Raw genomic sequence first — 20,100 nt, 5'->3', positions numbered from 1 at the left:
ACTTACATAACAATGTATAATTAAGCATTTTAAGCATTTAAATAGAAAAACCTTGGGATCATTAGAATTTAATTGTATTATTACTATCACGACTTAAGACTCATCTTCCACGAGGGTCGGAGTAGATGACCAGGACTGGTTGAGGCAGCGGTGCAGATGGGCCAAAGTCACAGAGCTGACACAGAATGTTTGGAGAATCTGCTTCTTTCGCTACAGCGAGAGCCCTGAAAAGGTCCATCTAGAGGTAGAGAGATCGTTCTACAGGTGATACTCAGGCTGTGGTCCTCTAACTCACCCAAGAAGATCACAACTGCACTGCCACAACTCCCTGGCAGTGTTGGAGGAGCACAGGTATCACAAGGCAGCAGATAAGGCTGAAGGAAATAGCAAGGCTTACTAAGGCATATTGGGAACACGTGGCTAAATGCAGTTAGGGACTCACTGGGATGATGGATCAAGCAGCTGGAAGTTGATAAGGACACACTGGGAACACAATGTGGAAAGCATGCGTGGGGTGCGCTCTGTGATAACGACCCCTTGCCTCGTGATCAGCTGTCAGCCAATGACAGTTGAGCACGCAATGTAAACAAAAGATTGATAATCTATATATTTTTCCGCAGTGTGAGGGGGAAAAAAAAACAGATCATTGACTTTTGTCAGAGGGACATCGCTCCCTCACACAGAGAGCCACGGCTGCCTCATCAGTGCCCACCATTGCCACCTATAAGTAGAACACACGAAGGGCGGTGGAGAACATGGGGAGGTGGAGCACACTGGGGGGGGAGGTGGAGTGAACTGGGGGGTGGCAGAGAGCATGGGGGAGGTGGAGCACACTGGGGGTGGCAGAGGGCATGGGGGAGGTGGAGCGCACTGGGGGAGGTGGCAGAGAGCATGGGGGAGGTGGAGCGCACTGGGGGGTGGCAGAGAGCATGGGGGAGGTGGAGCACACTGGGGGGGTGGCAGAGGGCATGTGGGAGGTGGATCGCACTTGGGGGGTGGTAGAGACCATGAGGGGAAGTGGAGAGCACTGGGGGGTGGCAGAGGGCATGGGGGAGGTGGAGCGCACTGGGGGGTGACAGAGAACATGGAGAAGGAGGAGTGCACTGGGGGGGTGGCAGAGGGCATGGGGGAGGTGGAGCGCACTGGGGGGTGGCAGAAGGCATGGAGGAGGTGGAGCGCACTAGGGGGTGCAGAGGGCATGGGGGAGGTGGAGCGCACTGGGGGGTAGCAGAGGGCATGGGAGAGGTGACCGCACTGGGGGGTGGCAGAGAGCATGGGGGAGGTGGAGCACACTGGGGGGTGGCAGAGAGCATGGGGGAGGTGGAGCACACGGGGGGGTGGCAGAAGGCATGTGGGAGGTGGATCACACTGAGGGGTGGTGGAGAGCATGGGGGAGGTGGAGAGCAAAGGTAGGGTGGTGGAGAGCATTGGGTAGGTGGAGAGCACAGGGAGGGTGGTGGAGAGCATGGGGGAGGTGGAGAGCAAAAGTAGGGTGGCGGAGAGCATTGGGTAGGTGGAGAGCACAGGGAGGGTGGTGGAGAACACAGGGAAGGCGGTGGAGAGCATGGGGAGGTGGAGTGCACTGGGGGTGGCAGAAGGCATGGAGAAGGTGGAGCGCACTAGGGGGTGCAGAGCACATGGGGGGTGGAGGGCACTGGGGGGTGGCAGAGGGCATGGGAGAGGTGGACCGCACTGGGGGGGTGGCAGAGAGCATGGGGCAGTTAGAGCACACTGGGAGGGTGGCAGAGAGCATGGGGCAGTTAGAGCACACTGGGAGGGTGGCAGAGGGCATGGGGGAGGTGGAGCGCACTGGGGGGTGGCAGAAGGCATGGGGAGGTGGAGCGCACTGGGGGGTTCAGAGGGCATGGGGGAGGTGGAGCACACTGGGGGGGTGGCAGAGGGCATGGGGTATTTGGAGAGCACTGGTGGGTGGCAGAGGGCATGGGGGATGTGGAATGCGCTGGGGGTGGCAGAGAGCATAGGGGAGGTGGAACACACCAGGGGGTGCAAAGGGCATGGGGGAGGTGGAGCGCACTGGGGGGTGGCAGAGGGCATGGGGGATTTGGAGCGCACTGGGTGGTGGTAGAGGGCATGGGGGATGTGGAGCGCACTGGTGGGTGGCAAAGAGCATGGGGGAGGTGGAGCACTGGGGGGGTGGCAGAGAGCATGGGGGGAGGTGGAGTGCACTGGGGGGTGGCAGAGGGCATGGGGGAGGTGGAACACACTGGGGGGTAGCAGAGGGCATGGGCGAGTTGGAGAACACTGTGGGGGTGGCAGAGGGCACAGGGAGGTGGAGCGCACGGAGGAGTGGCAGAGGGCATGGGGGATGTGGAGCGCATTGAGGGGTGGCAAAAAGCATGGGTGGGTGGAGTGCACGGGGGGGTGGCAGAGAGCATAGGGGAGGTGGAGTATACTTGCGGGTGTCAGAGGGCATGGGGAGGAGGAGTACACTGGTGGGGTGGCAGAGGGCATGAAAGAGGTGGAGCACACTGGGGGGGTGGCAGAGGGCATGGGTGAGGTGGAGCATACTGGGGGGGGGTGGAGAGCATGGGGGGAGGTGGAGAGCACAGGGAGGTGGCGGAGAGCATTGGGTAGGTGGAGAGCACAGGGAGGGTGGTGGAGAGCATGGGGAGGTGGAGCGCACTGGGGGGTTGGCAGAGAGCATGGGGGACGTGGAGCACACTGGGGGGTGGAGCACACTGGGGGATGGCAAAGGGCATGGGGGATTTGGAGTGGACTGGGGGGACAGAGAGCATGGGGGAAGTGGAGCACACTGGGGAGTGGCAGAGAGCATGGGGGAGGTGGAGCACACTGGGGGGTGGCAGAGAGTATGGGGGAGGTGTAATGCACTGGGGGGTGACAGAGGGCATGGGAGAGGTGGAGCCCACTGGGGGGGGGTGGCAGAGGGCATGGAGGAGGTGGAGCACACTGGGGGGGTGGCAGAGGGCATGGGGAAGGTGGAGCGCACTGGTGGGTGGCAGAAGGCATGGGGGAGGTGGAGCACACTGAGGGATGGAGCGCACTGAGGGGGTGGCAGAGGGCATGGGGGATTTGGAGCGCACTGGGGGGTGGCAGAGGGCATGGGGAATGTGGAGCACACTGGGGGGTGGCACAAGGCATTTGGGAGGTGGAGCACACTGGGGTGGTGGCAGAGGGCATGGGTGAGGTGGATTGCACTGGGGGGGTGGCAGAGAGCAAGGGGGAGGTGGAGTACACTGGAGGGGTTGACAGAGATCATGGGTGAAGTGGATTGCACTGGGGGGGTGGATTGCACTGGGGGGTGACAGAGAGCATGGGGGAGGTGGAGCGCACTGGGGAGTGGCAGAGTGCATGGGTGAGGTGGAGCTCACAGGGGTTGGCAGAGGGCATGAGGGAGGTGATTGCACTGGGGGGTGGCAGAGAGCATGGGGGTGGTGGAGCACACTGGGGGAGGTAGCAGAGGGCATGGGGGAGGTGGAGCACAGTCGGGGGGCAGAGGGCATTGGGGTGAGGTGGATTGCACTGGGGGGTGGCAGAGCATGAGGGAGATGGAGCACACTGGTGGGGTGGCAGAGAGCATGGGGGAGGTGGATCTCACTGGGGGTGGCAGAGGGCATAGGGGAGGAGGATTGCACTGGGGGTAGCTGAGGGCATGGGCGAGGTGGAGCACACTGTGGGGGTGGCAGAGGGCACGGGGAGGTGGAGTGCATGGAGGGGTGGCAGAGGGCATAGGGGTGTGGAGCGCACTGGGGGGTGGCAAAAAGAATGGGGTGGTGGAGCGCACTGGGGGGTGGTAGAGAGCATAGGGGAGGTGGAGTGCACTGGGGGGTTGCAGAGGGCATGGGAGAGGAGGAATTTACGGGGGGTGGCAGAGGGCATGGGGAGGTGGAGCACACTGGGGGTGGCAGAGGGCATGGGTGAGGTGGAGCATACTGGGGGGTGGTGGAGAGCATGGGGGGAGGTGGAGAGCACAGGGAGGGTGGCGGAGAGCATTGGGTAGGTGGAGACCACAGGGAGGGTGGTGGAGAGCATGGGGAGGTGGAGCGCACTTGGGGGATGGCAGAGAGCAATGGGGACATGGAGCACACTGGAGGGTGGATTGCACTGGGGGGTGGCAGAGGGCATGGGTGAGGTGGAGCATACTGGGGGGTGGTGGAGAGCATGGGGGGAGGTGGAGAGCACAGGGAGGTGGCGGAGAGCATTGAGTAGGTGGAGAGCACAGGGAGGGTGGTGGAGATCATGGGGAGGTGGAGCGCACTGGGGGATTGGCAGAGAGCATGGGGGACGTGGAGCACACTGGGGGGTGGAGCACACTGGGGGATGGCAAAGGGCATGGGGGATTTGGAGTGCACTGGGGGGACAGAGAGCATGGGGGAAGTGGAGCACATTGGGGAGTGGCAGAGAGCATGGAGGAGGTGGAGCACACTGGGGGGTGGCAGAGAGTATGGGGGAGGTGTAGTGCACTGGGGGGTGACAGAGGGAATGGGAGAAGTGGAGCGCACGGGGGGGGGGGGGTGGCAGAGGGCATGGAGGAGGTGGAGCACACTGGGGGGGTGGCAGAGAGCATGGGGAAGGTGGAGCGCACTGGTGGGTGGCAGAAGGCATGGGGAGGTGGAGCACACTGGGGGGTGGAGCGCACTGAGGGGGTGGCAGAGGGCATGGGGGATTTGGAGCGCACTGGGGGGTGGCAGAGGGCATGGGGAATGTGGAGCACACTGGGGTGTGGCACAAGGCATTTGGGAGGTGGAGCACACTGGGGTGGTGGTAGAGGGCATGGGTGAGGTGGATTGCACTGGGGGGGTGGCAGAGAGCATGGGGGAGGTGGAGTACACTGGAGGGGTTGACAGAGAGCATGGGTGAGGTGGATTGCACTGGGGGGGTGGATTGCACTGGGGAGGTGACAGAGAGCATGGGGGAGGTGGAGCGCACTGGGGGGTGGCAGAGTGCATGTGGGAGGTGGAGCTCACGGGGGTTGGCAGAGGGCATGAGGGAGGTGATTGCACTGGGGGGTGGCAGAGAGCATGGGGGTGGTGGAGCACACTGGGGGAGGTAGCAGAGGACATGGGGGAGGTGGAGCACAGTGGGGGGCAGAGGGCATTGGGGTGAGGTGGATTGCACTGGGGGGTGGCAGAGAGCATGGGGGAGATGGAGCACACTGGTGGGGTGGCAGAGAGCATGGGGGAGGTGGATCTCACTGGGGGTGGCAGAGGGCATATGGGAGGAGGATTGCACTGGGGGTAGCTGAGGGCATGGGCGAGGTGGAGTGCACTGTGGGGGTGGCAGAGGGCACGGGGAGGTGGAGTGCACGGAGGAGTGGCAGAGGGCATGGGGTTGTGGAGCGCACTGGTGGGTGGCAAAAAGAATTGGGTGGTGGAGCGTACTGGGGGGTTGCAGAGGACATGGGAGAGGAGGAATACACGGGGGGTGGCAGAGGGCATGGGGGAGGTGGAGCACACTGGGGGGTGGCAGAGGGCATGGGTGAGGTGGAGCATACTGGGGGGTGATGGAGAGCATGGGGCGAGGTGGAGAGCACAGGGAGGGTGGCGGAGAGCATTGGGTAGGTGGAGACCACAGGGAGGGTGGTGGAGACCACAGGGAGGGTGGTGGAGAACACAGGGAGGGTGGTGGAGAGCATGGGGAGGTGGAGCGCACTTGGGGGTTGGCAGAGAGCAATGGGGACATGGAGCACACTGGAGGGTGGATTGCACCGGGGGGTGGCAGAGGGCATGGGGGGAGGTGGAGAACACTGGGGGGTAGCAGGGGGCATAGGGGAGGAGGATTGCACTGGGAGGGTGGCAGAGGGCATGGAGGAGGTGGATCACACTGTGGGGGTGGTAGAGGGCATGGGTGAGGTGGATTGCACTGGGGGGCTTGCAGAGAGCATGGGGGAGGTGGAGCGCACTGGTGGGGTGGCAGAGGGCATGGGTGAGGTGGAGCATACTGGGGGGGGTGGTGGAGAGCATGCAGGGAGGTGTAGAGCACAGGGAGGGTGGCGGAGAGCATTGGGTAGGTGGAGCGCACTGGGGGGTTGGCAGAGAGCATGGGGGACGTGGAACACACTGGGGGGTGGAGCACACTGGGGGGTGGCAGAGAGCATGGGGGATGTGGAGCGCACTGGTTGGGTGGCAGAGAGCATGGGGGAGGTGGAGAACACTGGGGGGGTTGCAGAGGGCATAGGGGAGGTGGATTGCACTGGGAAGGTGGCAGGGGGCATGGGGGAGGTGGATTACACTGGTGGGGTGGCAGAGGACATGGAGGAGGTGGAGTGCACTGTGGGGGTGGCAGAGGGCATGGGGGAGGTGGAGCGCACTGGTTGGGTGGCAGAGAGCATGAGGGAGGTTGATCTCACGGGGGGGGTGACAGAGGGCATGGGGGAGGTGGAGAACACTGGGGGGGTTGCAGAGGGCATAGGGGAGGTGGATTGCACTGGGAAGGTGGCAGAGGGCATGGGGGAGGTGGATTACACTGGTGGGGTGGCAGAGGACATGGGGGAGGTGGAGCGCACTGGGGGGTGGCAGAGGGCATGGGGGGAGATGGAGAACACTGGGGGGGGTGGCAGAGGGCATAAGGGAGGAGGATTGCACTGGGAGGGTGGCAGAGGGCATGGAGGAGGTGGATTGTACTGGGGGTTGCAGAGGGCATGGGTGAGTTGGATTGCACTGGGGGTGTGGCAGAGAGCATGGGGGATGTGGAGCGCACTGGTCGGATGGCAGAGAGCATGGGGGAGGTTGATCTCACGGGGGGGTGGCAGAGGGCATGGGGGAGGTGGAGAACACTGGGGGGTTGCAGAGGGCATAGGGGAGGTGGATTGCACTGGGAAGGTGGCAGAGGGCATGGGGGAGGTGGATTACACTGGTGGAGTGGCAGAGGACATGGAGGAGGTGGAGTGCACTGTGGGGGTGGCAGAGGGCATGGGGGAGGTGGAGCGCACTGGCGAGTGGCAGAGAGAGAGCAGGACAGGAGGAGGGGTGAGGGTGGCTGCATATAGAACAATCATTCTCTCCATCTTCCTCCTGCAGTCTCCTGCTTCTCCTCTCCCTCTTGCAGGCATTCCGATACTGCAGGAGGAAGATGGAGAGAATGATTGTTCTATATGCAGCCGCCCCACCGCTCCTCATATCCTGGTTATAAGGGGGTGAGCGCAGAGCACGGCGGGACTCGCGTTTTGTTATCCGGTGTTCTGCCAGGACTCAGCGCAGGTGTCTGATCTGGCTCCTCCCCTTCACAGTCACGCCCCCTGGCAGGCTGCCACCGATGCCCGACCTATACGGGCAGCCGCGGAGAGGCCAAAGGCTTCTCATCTAGCTCCGCTCCCTCTATGTTTACATCCTCCCGACGCCGATGGGCAGAGTTTAGATGGCAGCTCGGCGGCCGCAGAGAGGCTACATGAGGGGCGCGGGCTCAAAGAGCCTAGTGCCCAGCATGTACTTGCAGCATGGCGGCCCCGGCGCCGCAGCCCACTGGGCAATCGCCCAGTTTGCCCTATGGCCAATCCGGGCCTGCAGTCATTCCATAAACACATACCACATACTCTGCATATATCATTTTAGGAAAATATGCTTATAAAATAGTTTACCATTTGCCAATAAATAAAAAAATATGTCCCCGGATTTCATTTTGAAAATCTGGTCACCTTACTCTGGGAGCACAAGGCTGGAAGAAGGGTGGGACACATTGGGAGCAAATTAGAAGATGGTGGGAATTACTGAAAGCACAGAAAAACTCTAGATGAGAAAACGGGTCCAGCGTGTCGACATGGACATGGTGCTCAAACAGTGCGCAACTCTCCGGCCGACATCATCAAAGTGGTCTTTCACTGGTCAACTGTGTCAAAGTGATCCCTTTCTGGTCACCTGAATAAAAGTGATCCCTCACTGGCCATCGGCATCAACGTAGTTCATTTGCTGGCCAACTATGTCAAAGTGACCCTTCTCTGGCCAACTGCATCAAATTTATTCCTTTCTGGTCAACTGAATCAAAGTGATCCCTCTCTAGTCAACTCTGTTAAAAGTGATCCCTCTCTTGTCAACTGCATCAATGTGACCCCTTTCTGGTCAACTGAATCAAAGTGATCCCTCTCTGGCCAACAGTGTAAAAGTGATCCCTCTTTGGCCAACAGTGTAAAAGTGATCCCTCTTTGGCCAACTGAATCAAAGTGATCTCTCTCTGGCCAACTGCATTAAAGTGATCTCTCTGTGGTCAACTGCATCAAAGTGATCCCTCTCTGACCAACTGTGTCAAAGTGAACCCTCTCTATACAAGTGCATCAAAGTGATCCCTTTCTGGTCAACTGAATCAAAGTGATCCCTTTCTAGCCAACTAAATCAAAATTATCCTTCCCTGGCCAACTGCTTCAAAGTTATCCCTCTATGGCCAACAGCATCAAAGTGATCCCTCCCTGGCCATCTGAATCAAAGTGATCTCTCTTTGGCCAACTGCATCAAAGTGATCCCTTTCTGGTCAACTGCTTCAAAGTTATCCCTTTCTGGTCAACTGTGTTAAAGTGAGCCCTTTCTGGTCAACTGAATAAAGTTATCCCTCTCTGGCCAACAGAATCCAATTGATCCTTCTCTGGCCAACTGCGTCAAATTTATTCCTTTCTGGTAAACTGAATCAAAGTCATCCCTCTCTGGCCAACTGCATTGGAGTGATCCCTCTCTTGTCAACTGCATCAAAGTGAGCTCTTTCTGGTCAAAGTGATACCTCTCTGGTCAAAGTGATACCTCTTTGGTCAAAGGCGTCAAAGTGATACCTTTATGGTCATCTGATACAAAGTGATCCCTCTCTGGTCAACTGAATCAAAGTGATCCCTCTCTGGTCAACTGCATCAAATTGATCCCTCTCTGGTCAACTGCATCAAAGTGATCCCTCTCTAGTCAACTGAATCAAAGTGATCCCTCTCTGGTCAACTGCATCAAAGTGATCCCTCTCTGGTCAACTGAATCAAAGTGATCCCTCTCTGGTCAACTGAATCAAAGTGATCCCTCGCTGGCCAACCACATCAAAATGACGGCTCTCTGGTCAACTGCATCAAAGTTATCCCTTCCTGGTCAACTGTGTTAAAGCGAGCCCTTTCTGGTCAACTACATCAAAGTGATCCCTCACTAGCCAAATGCATCAAATTAATCCCTTTGCTGGCCAACTATGTCAAAGTGACCCCATTCCTATCCCCCCTCCCCCCTCAATATTAATCAATGATCACATCTACAACCTACCTGGTTCCCTCTGCAGACAAACCCGATTCTGTGCTGCTCAGTCTGCCTCTTCAATCCCTGTTGATTTTATAGTTAGGTACTTCCTAAAATATGGCGTTGCCGCATACTACATTTCAGTTTTAGGAACTTAGAAATACCACAATAAAGAGGAAGTGCATGTATTTCTGTAATATTCTGTAGAAACGTGTGCCCGCTCATGAACTTGTTATTGAATCACAGTAATTTATTGACTATGATTGGTTTATAATATATTTGTTTGCACTACTAATCTACTACTCTGGAGGATGGGGGAAACAGTTCAATCTCTGTATTTGTGGACAATACTAAGCTAAGCAGGGCAATAACTTCTCCGCAGGATGTGGAAACTTTGCAAAAAAATCTGAACAAATGAATGAGGTGGGCAACTACATGGCAAATGAGGTTTAATGTAGAAAAATGTAAAATAATGCATTTGGGTGGCAAAAATCTGAATGCAATTTATACACTGGGGGGAGAACCCCTGGGGGGATCTAGGATGGAAAAGGACCTGGGGGTCCTAGTAGATGATGGGCTCAGCAATGCCAAGCTGCTGCTAACAAAGCAAACAGAATATTGGCATTAAAAAGGGGATCAACTCCAGAGATAAAACGATAATTCTCACCACTCTACAAGACTCTGGTCCAGCCGCACCTGGAGTATGCCGTCCAGTGCTGGTCAGCGGAACCCTCAAGGAATCAACACACGTTAACCCCTTTAATGCATACTATGTGGGAGCGCTGGGGTTTTTGTGACATCTATGAATATGCAAGCACCTGGCGCCTTAGTCTTGAGGACTTTCTATTTAGTAGAAATATAAGAGTTTTTTTCTATATGTCTTCATATGTCTCGATATAAGTCTATTCACACACACTATGAGATATGTAGTGAGGTTTATAACCGATTTATTTACAGATAGGTTATTAAGTGGTTGTTTCCGTTATATATATATATATATATATATATATATATATATATATATATATATGGGATTCATGTGTGACAAAGGGCCTTATCTCAACACTCACATACGGACAAGGGTACTTATTTATTTATTCAACTTTATGGATGTAATAGCACTCACTTAAACGATTTAATAATTTGTTAATTTAATTTATTAGTTTAATTCATTAGTTCATTCGCTTGTGATTAACATTTGAGTATTATGGGGGCGTGGCCTGGATGCGGCAGAAGATGGCAGCCTAAGCCTACAGCTCTGCTACTCAACGGCCCCTACATCCGCACCACGGGAGAATAAGCAAGAAGAAGATGGGCAAAACGGACCGGGATCCCTCCGCCACCCGATCCTCGCTCACTGCGGGACCCCGACACACAACTCTCCGGCAGTATACCAGAGATATTCAGGTTCAGAACGCGGGAGACAGCCGCAGCCATGCAGGCCTCCAGGGAGGTGAGCCACATCCCCACGAGGCAGCCTGGAATACCAGCATGTGAGCGCCAGCCTCCAGCTGCACACAGCCTGAGCATTGAAGACCTCAGAGCGGTGGCCACTGATATAAAAAAACACCCTGTCAGCTGCAATAGCTGAACTGAGACTAGATTTGCAGGCTGTTGCAGGGCGTTTAGAGGAGGTGGAAGAGATCACAGAACGCAGTGAGGAGGCGATAAACGCAGCACACCACTCCATAGGCACCCACTCCACACAAATCCGAGAGATACCGAGACATATCGAAGATCTAGACAACTGGGGTCGCCGTCACAAACATCAGAATCAAGAGACTCCCTGAATTGATCGATTCTGATCATCTTCCTCATGCCGTGACAAACATCTTCAATGATCTGCTAGGCCGCCCACCCGACACACCGGTGGAGATGGAACAACTACACCGTGCATTACGCCCTAGGGGCAGAGATACAGACCCCCAAGAGACATTATCGGATGTCTAACCAACTTCAGAATAAAGGAAGAAATAATGAGGCAAGCAAGACTCAGGAGACACATCTTATACCGGGGCACAGAAATTAAATTATATCACGACTTGTCCCAAATCACCTTACAAAAGTGCAGAGCTTTGCACCCGCTCCTGGATGTATTGAGAGACAGGAACATCCCCTATAGGTGGGAATTTCCTTTCTGTCTATAAGCGGGCTCAGGCGGCAGAGTTTGTCTCCTGCATCACCCAGAGGAAGCTAATGCATTCTGCGACTATTTAGGGATCCCAACAGTCGTAATCCAGGACTGGAATCACGACCTATGAGGTGAAGGCAGACAACAAGAGGAACCAATGGAAGCATCCCACAGAGAAACCCTACCCACAACCAGAAGACGCCAACTTTCCCCACGTCTCTCGCCTCCACTGGCTAACCGCCGGTCCCCAGGAGAAGGAAGGGTCCCAGCATCACCGGCACACAGGAAAGCCAGAACAGATTAAACAACGCAACCAGCTCCCCCAAATGCCATGAAGATCCGCAAAATAACTTTCCATGATACACATCCACCATGAAGTCGACGAGGAAACAATCAACACAATAACAACCACTTGGTACAGTATTGATACACAACCCTTCATGCAGAGGTAATAACAAAACCTGTAGCTCTCTTAGGAGATGGGCACCTCTGTACCCACATGTGCACCGAACGAACAGATACTCCTCCGCGCTGGCACGAACACCACATAGGCACCTGGAGAACGATCCTAAAAGAAGACTCCCTGAACTATGCAAATAAGTCTCAAGGACCCAAACCTCCACGTTCGATACACCATGGTCAGATAAATCCCCTTGTTGTGTCCTGACCCAGTTAGAACTGTAAGCCCAGCAGTGTGATATAGCCATACTCGCTTAGGCAGACACAGATAAGTAGTGTATATAGAATGAGCAGATATATCACACATGCTCTACGGTAGATAGCAGGGCGTACATCCTATCCATCTGCCGATTCCCAACTATATCTCCCCCTCAAACTATAGCAAATACAAAAGACACCCAAATAATCAATCATTAAGCCCATAACCACATACCTCCTTTAAAACAAGCTAAAAGACAGAAAGGATGTACCCCACACACCATTGTCTGACAAACACACCCAAACCAAGGTGGGATACTGACACACACACAGTCAAACACTATATGATCTCGAGAGTCATTGCGCTATGGTCAGACTGCTAACAAGGTGTATTGTGAGATTGTTTAGACACCTATGCCAAGGACAAACACTATAAGCAAAGGGACATGGACATAGAAAACGTTCACTACAAATACAGTACCTCACAAGGCTGACCAGCAGAATAAACAGAACACAAAACCAACTACCATGAACGATCCGCATATATCAAGGTAAAGAGCGGTAGAGACTCTAGCATAAGCGTCCGCATCTCCAGAGGCAGAGAAAGCCTCTATAAGAATACTACACCTGGATCCAGCAATCGTTTAAAAGGTGTCAAAACAAGGTCTGAAACATAACGTGGCCAGACAGCCTAGCTTAGGAATTCATACCATGTTCAGTGTGTGTATTTATAACAACCGGGTTTTTGTGTGCTGCAAGAAATATGTTCTACCCCTCCCCCACCAAAAGGTGGGCCCAGCCCAGTGCCTGCTGAACATATGAGCGGGACAGACCATCATAAGCATACCTGTAATTGACAACAATCCACTGCCCCTCGAGCACATAAAGGTTTATGTTAGAACCCCCAAACATTATATATAGATTTTTAGCAGAGACCCTAGGGAATAAGATGGGTGGACATTGCAATACTTTATCTCGCGCCCGATTTTTAGTTAGCCCAATTTTTTTTGTAATGTGAAAGATGATGTTATGCCGAGTAAATAGATACCCAACATGCTTTAAAATTGAGCACACTCGTGGAAGAGCGACAAACTGTGGTACTTAAAAAGTTCCATAGGCGACACTTTCAATTATTTAGTGGTTACCTGTTAGTGGTTACCTAGAGTTACAGAGGAGGTCTAGTGCTAGAATTATTGTTCTCACTCTAATGATCGTGGTGATACCTCACATGTGTGGTTTGAACGCTGTTTACATTTGCAGGCGTGACTTGTGTATGACTTGTGTATGTGTTCACTTTGCTGCATGAGCACGGAGGGATGGGGCGCCTTAAAAAAAAATTGTATTTATTTTAAAAAATATATATTATTTTTACACTGTCACTTTAATTTTTTTTATGACTTTTATTGCTGTCAGAAGGAATATAATAGATGGTAACAGGTACTCTTTATAGAGAGATCTGGAGTCTATAAGACCCCAAATCCCTCCTTTGCACTTGAAAGTATTCAAAACACCAAAATCGGCATTTTTGAATGCTTTAAATTTCTGAAAATTGGTGCCGTTGGCTCCCCAGTAAACCGGAAGTGACGTCGTGACAATGTGACGTCACTTCCAGGTTACTACATCCGAGATCCAAGCAAAGCTGCGCCGGCTTGTTGCTCGGGTCTTCCGGTGGGATGTGAGAGCCCAGGTGAGCGGCGGAAGGTGGCGGGAAGGGGTATACCCCCCGCTGCTTGTAATAACAGCCGAGCGGCTGCTTAGCCACATTGGTTATTATTACAGGAGAGCTGACCATCGGCCTCTAAAGAATGGTACCGGGGTGATACCTGCAGCTGAATATCATCACTCCGGTGCAACCACTTGAAGCCCATAATGTGCAGGTACGTAATTTAGCGGCAAGTGGTTAAGTGTGGACCATCACCTATACCAGTCACATGAGGGAGTGGGGAGAGAATCTTCTCAGGGTGAGGAGCAGAGCAGACACTGATCATGGTGGACGATGGGGTGGAGAGAGGAGGGGTAAATGGTCACAGAGCACTGGAAGAGAGTGTAACGACATCGGCCATTTAATGGAAAAGGGAAAAGTCCCAGAAGTTGCACATCTCTGCAAAACCCCATAAGAAGGTGTATAACAGCCTCAGCCCTGGGCTCCAACCAGGCCACGCCCCAACGCATTTCATTCCATCCAAAGAGCTTAGTCATGGCCCCCTATCTCTTTTTTTGAGGCCTTAAAATGTCAGGAGAGTGCAAATACCCCCCAAACGACCCCTTTTTGGAAAGTAGAAAGCCAAAGGTATTACATAGGAGTCATGGTGAGTTTTCTGAAGTTGTAATTTTTAAGAGACAGTTTTTGGGAAAATAAAAGTAATTTTTTTTTGTTGTTGCTTTTTTACATACAGTTACCAGTGCAGTTTAGTGTCAGCATATGACTGGTGTTGGCGGTGATCAGGGATTCTAACTGGCTACTGTATGTGAAAAATAAATAATAATAATAATAATAATAATAATCTTATATTTAATTTCTCAACATTTTTTTATTTTTTTTACTTTTTTTTATACATACTTCCATCAGAGTAGTCCAATGTCCCCATAGTGACATTGTACTACTCTGGGGGAGTGATCAGGATTTTTTTATTTATTTTTTGATAACCACTGTAACAGTAATCATTTGAACTGTTATGAATGAGTTTTCCATTCATGTCAGCTTGCTTTCTGTTGAGATGCTGTGATTGGCTACAGCTAATCACATGGTACAGGGTGCTGCGATTGGCCCAGATACCATATGATAGCTGTGGGCCAATCACAACACCTCTACGAGAAGCACAGCCCATTCATAACAGTTGTGTACACATTGGGATCATGGGATCTCCCAGCCGCTCAAAGAGGCCAGGTACAGGGAACTGTAATCCGGTGGACACAGTAGGTACTGGAGTGGTTCATTGAATGCCCCAGGGGCCACACAAGTGCACATGTGGGAAGCAATGTATTTATACGTTGCTGAGCCTGCCCATGCTGCCCATCCACAGTAAAAGTATTGTGGGCAATCTTAGGGTGGTTAGTGGTGCTATCACTATCCCTTCAAAATGAAAGATGTATGCAACTACAGCCTGCCTAGGAATGCCCACCCCTCTAGTATGACACCCACCCATCAAAGTGTGGGCGGGTGCCACCTGTTTTCTCCACTGCAAGTGCCACTCATCTACAGTGGCATTGCAGAAGGAGATGAAGTCAAGAGGAATATGGTTCCTCTATGGTTTCCTGGATCACTGGGGCAGTAATTCGGGTTGAATCTAATCCATGTGACTAATCTATGTGGCTAGGATAGATAGGTGATCCTATTGGATGCTTTGGAGGAGGGGAGGTGACACACAGCCACCGTGATGGAGGAAAGGAGACACAGGAATCGCTGCCCGATGCTCGCTGCCCGATTCCTGCTGCCTATTGCCTGATCTCTGATGCCTGCTGCCTGCTGCCCGATGTCCCATGCCTAATGCCTTATGTCCCATGTCTGCTGCCCAATGCCTGATGTCTGATACTTGCTGCCCAATGCCTGATGCCTGCTGCCTGATGCCCGATGTCCCATGCCTGATGCCTGATGTCTGATGCCTGCTTTCCAATGTCTAATGTCTCATGCCTGCCTTTTTTTATTGCATTGCATTTTGTGTTGCCTTTTAGTGTAAATATGAGATCTGGGGTCTTTTTGACTCCAGATCTTATATTTAAGAGGTCCTGTCATGCTTTTTTTCTATTACAAGGGATGTTTACATTCCTTGTAATAGAAATAAAAGTGACACAATTTTTTATTTTTTTTCAAAAAAATAAATAGAAAAGGTCAAATAAATAAGAACAAAAAAAAATGTAAACTCTTCGCGACCCACCAAGCTTGGGTGCAGAAGGGAACGCATACGTCAGATGTTTTCAGATAAAGACTTCTGAAGAAGATTTCCTCATACTGACCTTTTCTGGATCTCCAACCACAGGCCAGAGCGGAAAGAAACATTTTGACGAAGAAACAAAAATCAACATGTTGTCAGCACTAAAGGGTTTCATTAACCACTTCAGCCCCGGACCATTTTGCTGGCCAAAGACCAGACCACTTTTTGCGATTCGGCACTGCGTCGCTTTAACTGACAATTGCGCGGTCGTGCGACATGGCTCCCAAACAAAATTGACATCCTTTTTTCCCCACAAATAGAGGTTTCTTTTGGTGGTATTTGATCACCTCTGCGGTTTTTATTTTTTGCGCTATAAACAAAAATAGAGCGACAATTTTGAAAAAAACGCATTATTTTTTACTTTTTGTTATAATAAATATTCCCCAAAAATATATATAAAAAACATTTTTTTCCCTCAGTTTAGGCCGATACATATTCTTCTACATATTTTTGGTAAAAAAAATCACAATAAGCGATTATTGATTGGTTTGCGCAAAAGTTATAGCGTTTACAAAATAGGAAACAGTTTTATGGCAGTTTTGTTAATATTTTTTTTTTACTAGTAATGGCAGCGACCAGCGATTTTTATTGTGACTGCGACATTTTGGCGGACACATCGGACATTTTTGACACATTTTTGGGACCATTGTCATTTATACAGCAATCACTGCTATACAAATGCAGTGATTCCTGTATAAATGACACTGGCAGTGAAGGGGTCAACCAGTGGGCGGCAGTGTAGGGGTTAAGTGTTCCTAGGGGCGTGTTACTAACTGTTGGGGGCTGGGCTTTCATTTATTGAACACTGATCTCTGCTCCAATCACTTGGAGCAGAGATCAGCATCACTTGTTGCTAGGCAGAACGGGGAGATGCCGTTTACAACGGCATCTCTCCATTCAGCCGCCCCGCGAGACATTCACGGGTATGCCCACGGCGATCGAGTCCGAGGGACCCGCGACTGGACGCACGGGGGTCCAGGCGAGCACGTGAGCGTGCTCGCGATGGCAGGGCAGTAAAGATTGGACTACCTGTATGCCAATATGCCTGTCCGTGCCATTCTTCCGACGTACATCGGCATGCGCCGGTCGGGAACTGGTTAATGGGTCAGTCCTACCAAAAATGGGACTTTATTACAGGTGGAGCCTGGCTGGCTTCTTTTATGTCTTTTATGGTCAATTCTCCAGCAGTGAGATCTCTCAGTCATAATCCCAGCTCTGTTCTCACCCACCTTTGTAGGAAATAAATAGAAATCATGAAGGGATTGTGGGAACCCCTCATAATGGGCCCAGCAGGTGTACAGACCCGGGAACTCAGCACAGGGATGGTGGGAACCCCTCATAATGGGCACAGCAGGTGTACAGACCCAGGAACTCAGCATAAGGATATGGGAACCCAGCATAATGGGCACAGCAGGTGCAAAGACCCCGGAGAGCAGGACCCCTTCATCAGGCATATGCCTCACATGCCTAATGAAGGGGTCCTGCATGACTCCGAAACATTGCACTACAAGTACTGTAATGTAATCATGCTTCAATAAAAAATCGTTTTGACGCTACCTGTCGATCTGTTGTGTGGCAAATATCCTCGTTGAGTCTTTCATAATGTGCACAGCAGGTATGCAGACATGGGAACTCTGATCAGGGATAGAGGGAACCCTTTATAATGTGTGCAGACCCGGGGGCTCGGTGCATGGATGGTCCTCATAAAGGCACCCACAATGTATAATATTGCACAATATTTATTATTTTACTCTATTTATACTCTTCCACGGGTCTGCAGTCAACCATCATCGGTGGTTGTCAAAGTTCTGGGCATTTGCCATGATATTTCTATCATCTTCAATTGTGGAAGTTCAGCGCTTACTGCAAGAAATAGAAGTAACACTGATATGGAATATGATCTGTGGCCCCCGAGCATTACAGACACTTTAACCACTTGGGTACCGCGCTATTGCAAAATGACGGCAATAGCGCGGACCCACATTTCCGGGACTACGTCTATTGACGTCATCCCGGATACGAGCGGCCTGCGCGCCCCCTGAGGGGCGCGCGCGGCGCCCTCTGTGATCGGCGAGTCCGTGAGACTCGCCTGATCACCGATCCGTGTAAGGGGTCGATCCCGACCCCTTATCACGTGATCAGCTGTCAGCCAATGACAGCTGATCATGTGATAAAACGGAGCCGGTAATCGGCTAGTATTCCTCCTCGCGCTGTCAGCGCGAGGAGAAAAAAAAAAAGCCGATCGCCGGCGGCCGTGTTCGGGACATCAGTCCCGATCGCCGGTGGCCGTGTTCGGGACATCAGTCCCGATCACGGCCAGCAATTTAAGCGGACACCTGCCCCCTGCCAGTGCCCACCTGCCACCCGCAGTGCCATCCTGAAATAAAGTAAGTGCCTCCCTGTCAGTGCCACCCAGCAGTGCCCATAGTGCCCACAGTGCCACCCAGCAGTGCCCACAGTGCCACCCAGCAGTGCCCACAGTGCCACCCACAGTGCCACCCAGCAGTGCCACCCACAGTGCCACCCAAAATCTGCCTCAAAGGTGCTGCACCCCAGTGCCGCCCATCAGTGCCCAGCAGTGCCGCCCATCAGTGCCCAGCAGTGCCGCCCATCAGTGCCCAGCAGTGCCACCTATCAGAGCCACCTATCAGTGCCACCTATCAGTGCCCATCAGTCCCATCTATCTGTGGTACCTATCAGTGCCCATCCGTGCCACCCATCCGTGCCACTTATCCGTGCCACCCATCCGTGCCATCTTATCTGTGCCCATCTTTGCCCATCAGTGCCGCCTTATCTGTGCCCATCGGTGCCGCCTTATCTGTGCCTATTAGTGCCGCCTTAACTATGCCTATCAGTGCCCACCAGTGCAGCCTATCAGTGCCCACCAATGCAGCCCATCAGTGCCCACCAATGCAGCCCATCAGTGCCCACCAATGCAGCCTATCAGTGCCGCCTAATCAGCGCACTTCAATGAAGGAGAAAAATGACCCGTTTGCAAAATTTTATAACAAACTATTAAAACATGATTTTTTTTTTTTTTTTTTTTTGCATCTTTTTTTGTTTGTTTAGCAAAAAATAAAACTCCGAGCTGTAACTAAATACCACCAAAAGAAAGCTCTATTTGTGGGAAAAAAATGATAAAAATTTCATTTGGGTACAGTGTTGTATGCCCGCGCAATTGTCATTCAAAGTGCATCAGCGCTGAAAGCTGAAAATTGGTCTGGGACTGAGGGGGGTTTAAGTGCCCAGTAAGCAAGTGGTTAAGGCAGTGTTGTGCCGCAGTGTTGGGACATGAATTATTATCAGTACAGATAGTAGTAGTCGGTCACATTCCTATGAACTCCTTCTGTAATATGGAAGACCTCTGGTAGCTTCTCCAAGTCACTTCTAATGAGTGTCAAGAACATCCCTCAACATTTCTCTCCACACAGGGAGCGCCAACACCTCCAACCAATCACCATGGGAAGGTAGATGTTGGTTGTCCAATAACAAGGATGGGAGGTGTGAAGGTTATAATCCCATTCTTGGTGTCAGGAATAGTGATGACCTAAATGAACTTGGGTTTGGTTCCAGCAGCAGACATGACTAAAGTTCAGGTGTTGAACCAAACCCCACTTAAGTCAATGGAAGCTGAATGCTAATAAAAGGTTCTGCCCATTTTGTAGGTGGCAAGGGATTGTCAAACAACTGACACGGGGGTCGGAGAGGCTGGGCACTGCACTAAGGAACATATACCAGAGCAAACCTTTTTAGATTGCACACAGGTGGACATCATTTCACTAATTATGTGACTTCTGAAGGTAATTGGTGGCACCAGAGCTTTTTATGGGCTTCATAACAAAGGGGGTGAATACATACAAATAAGACAATTATCAATTTTTTATTGCTGAAAAATAGTTTTATGTATAAACTTTTCTAATTTTGCTTCACCAACTTAGACTATTGTGTTCTGATCCCTCACATCTATGCTATCTAATCTCTTTTAATTGTTGTCATGACTACGTTTATGTTTCTCTTTCCCTCCTGTGTCTACCAAGTCCCCCTTGCCGCTACCGCGCATGCCCCGTTCTTATGGAGTTTCCTCTGTCTCTGTTCCCATAGTCACTCTCGCTCCTATTGATCCGCCGCTACTGCGCATGCCCCATTCCCATAACTGCCCTCCCTCCTCTATCCTACGTAATGGAATGACGCACATGCCGCACAGGGAATCCCC

At 52.0% G+C, this 20,100-nt stretch overlaps 1 protein-coding gene across 1 annotated transcript in view; it reads right to left on the bottom strand.

The window, feature by feature from the left end:
• LOC143961741 (asialoglycoprotein receptor 1-like) overlaps window positions 1–20,100 on the bottom strand; it is a 100,917-nt gene that overhangs the window by 28,437 nt on the left and 52,380 nt on the right. The window lies entirely within an intron of this gene.

Source organism: Lithobates pipiens, unplaced genomic scaffold, assembly GCF_037356315.1.
Source record: "Lithobates pipiens isolate NorthernLeopardFrog02 unplaced genomic scaffold, aLitPip1_a1.2 Scaffold_8, whole genome shotgun sequence".
Lineage (NCBI taxonomy): Eukaryota > Metazoa > Chordata > Amphibia > Anura > Ranidae > Lithobates > Lithobates pipiens.
The sequence above is the reverse complement of the archived record's forward strand: the minus strand, read 5'-3'. Positions and strand labels throughout refer to the sequence as shown.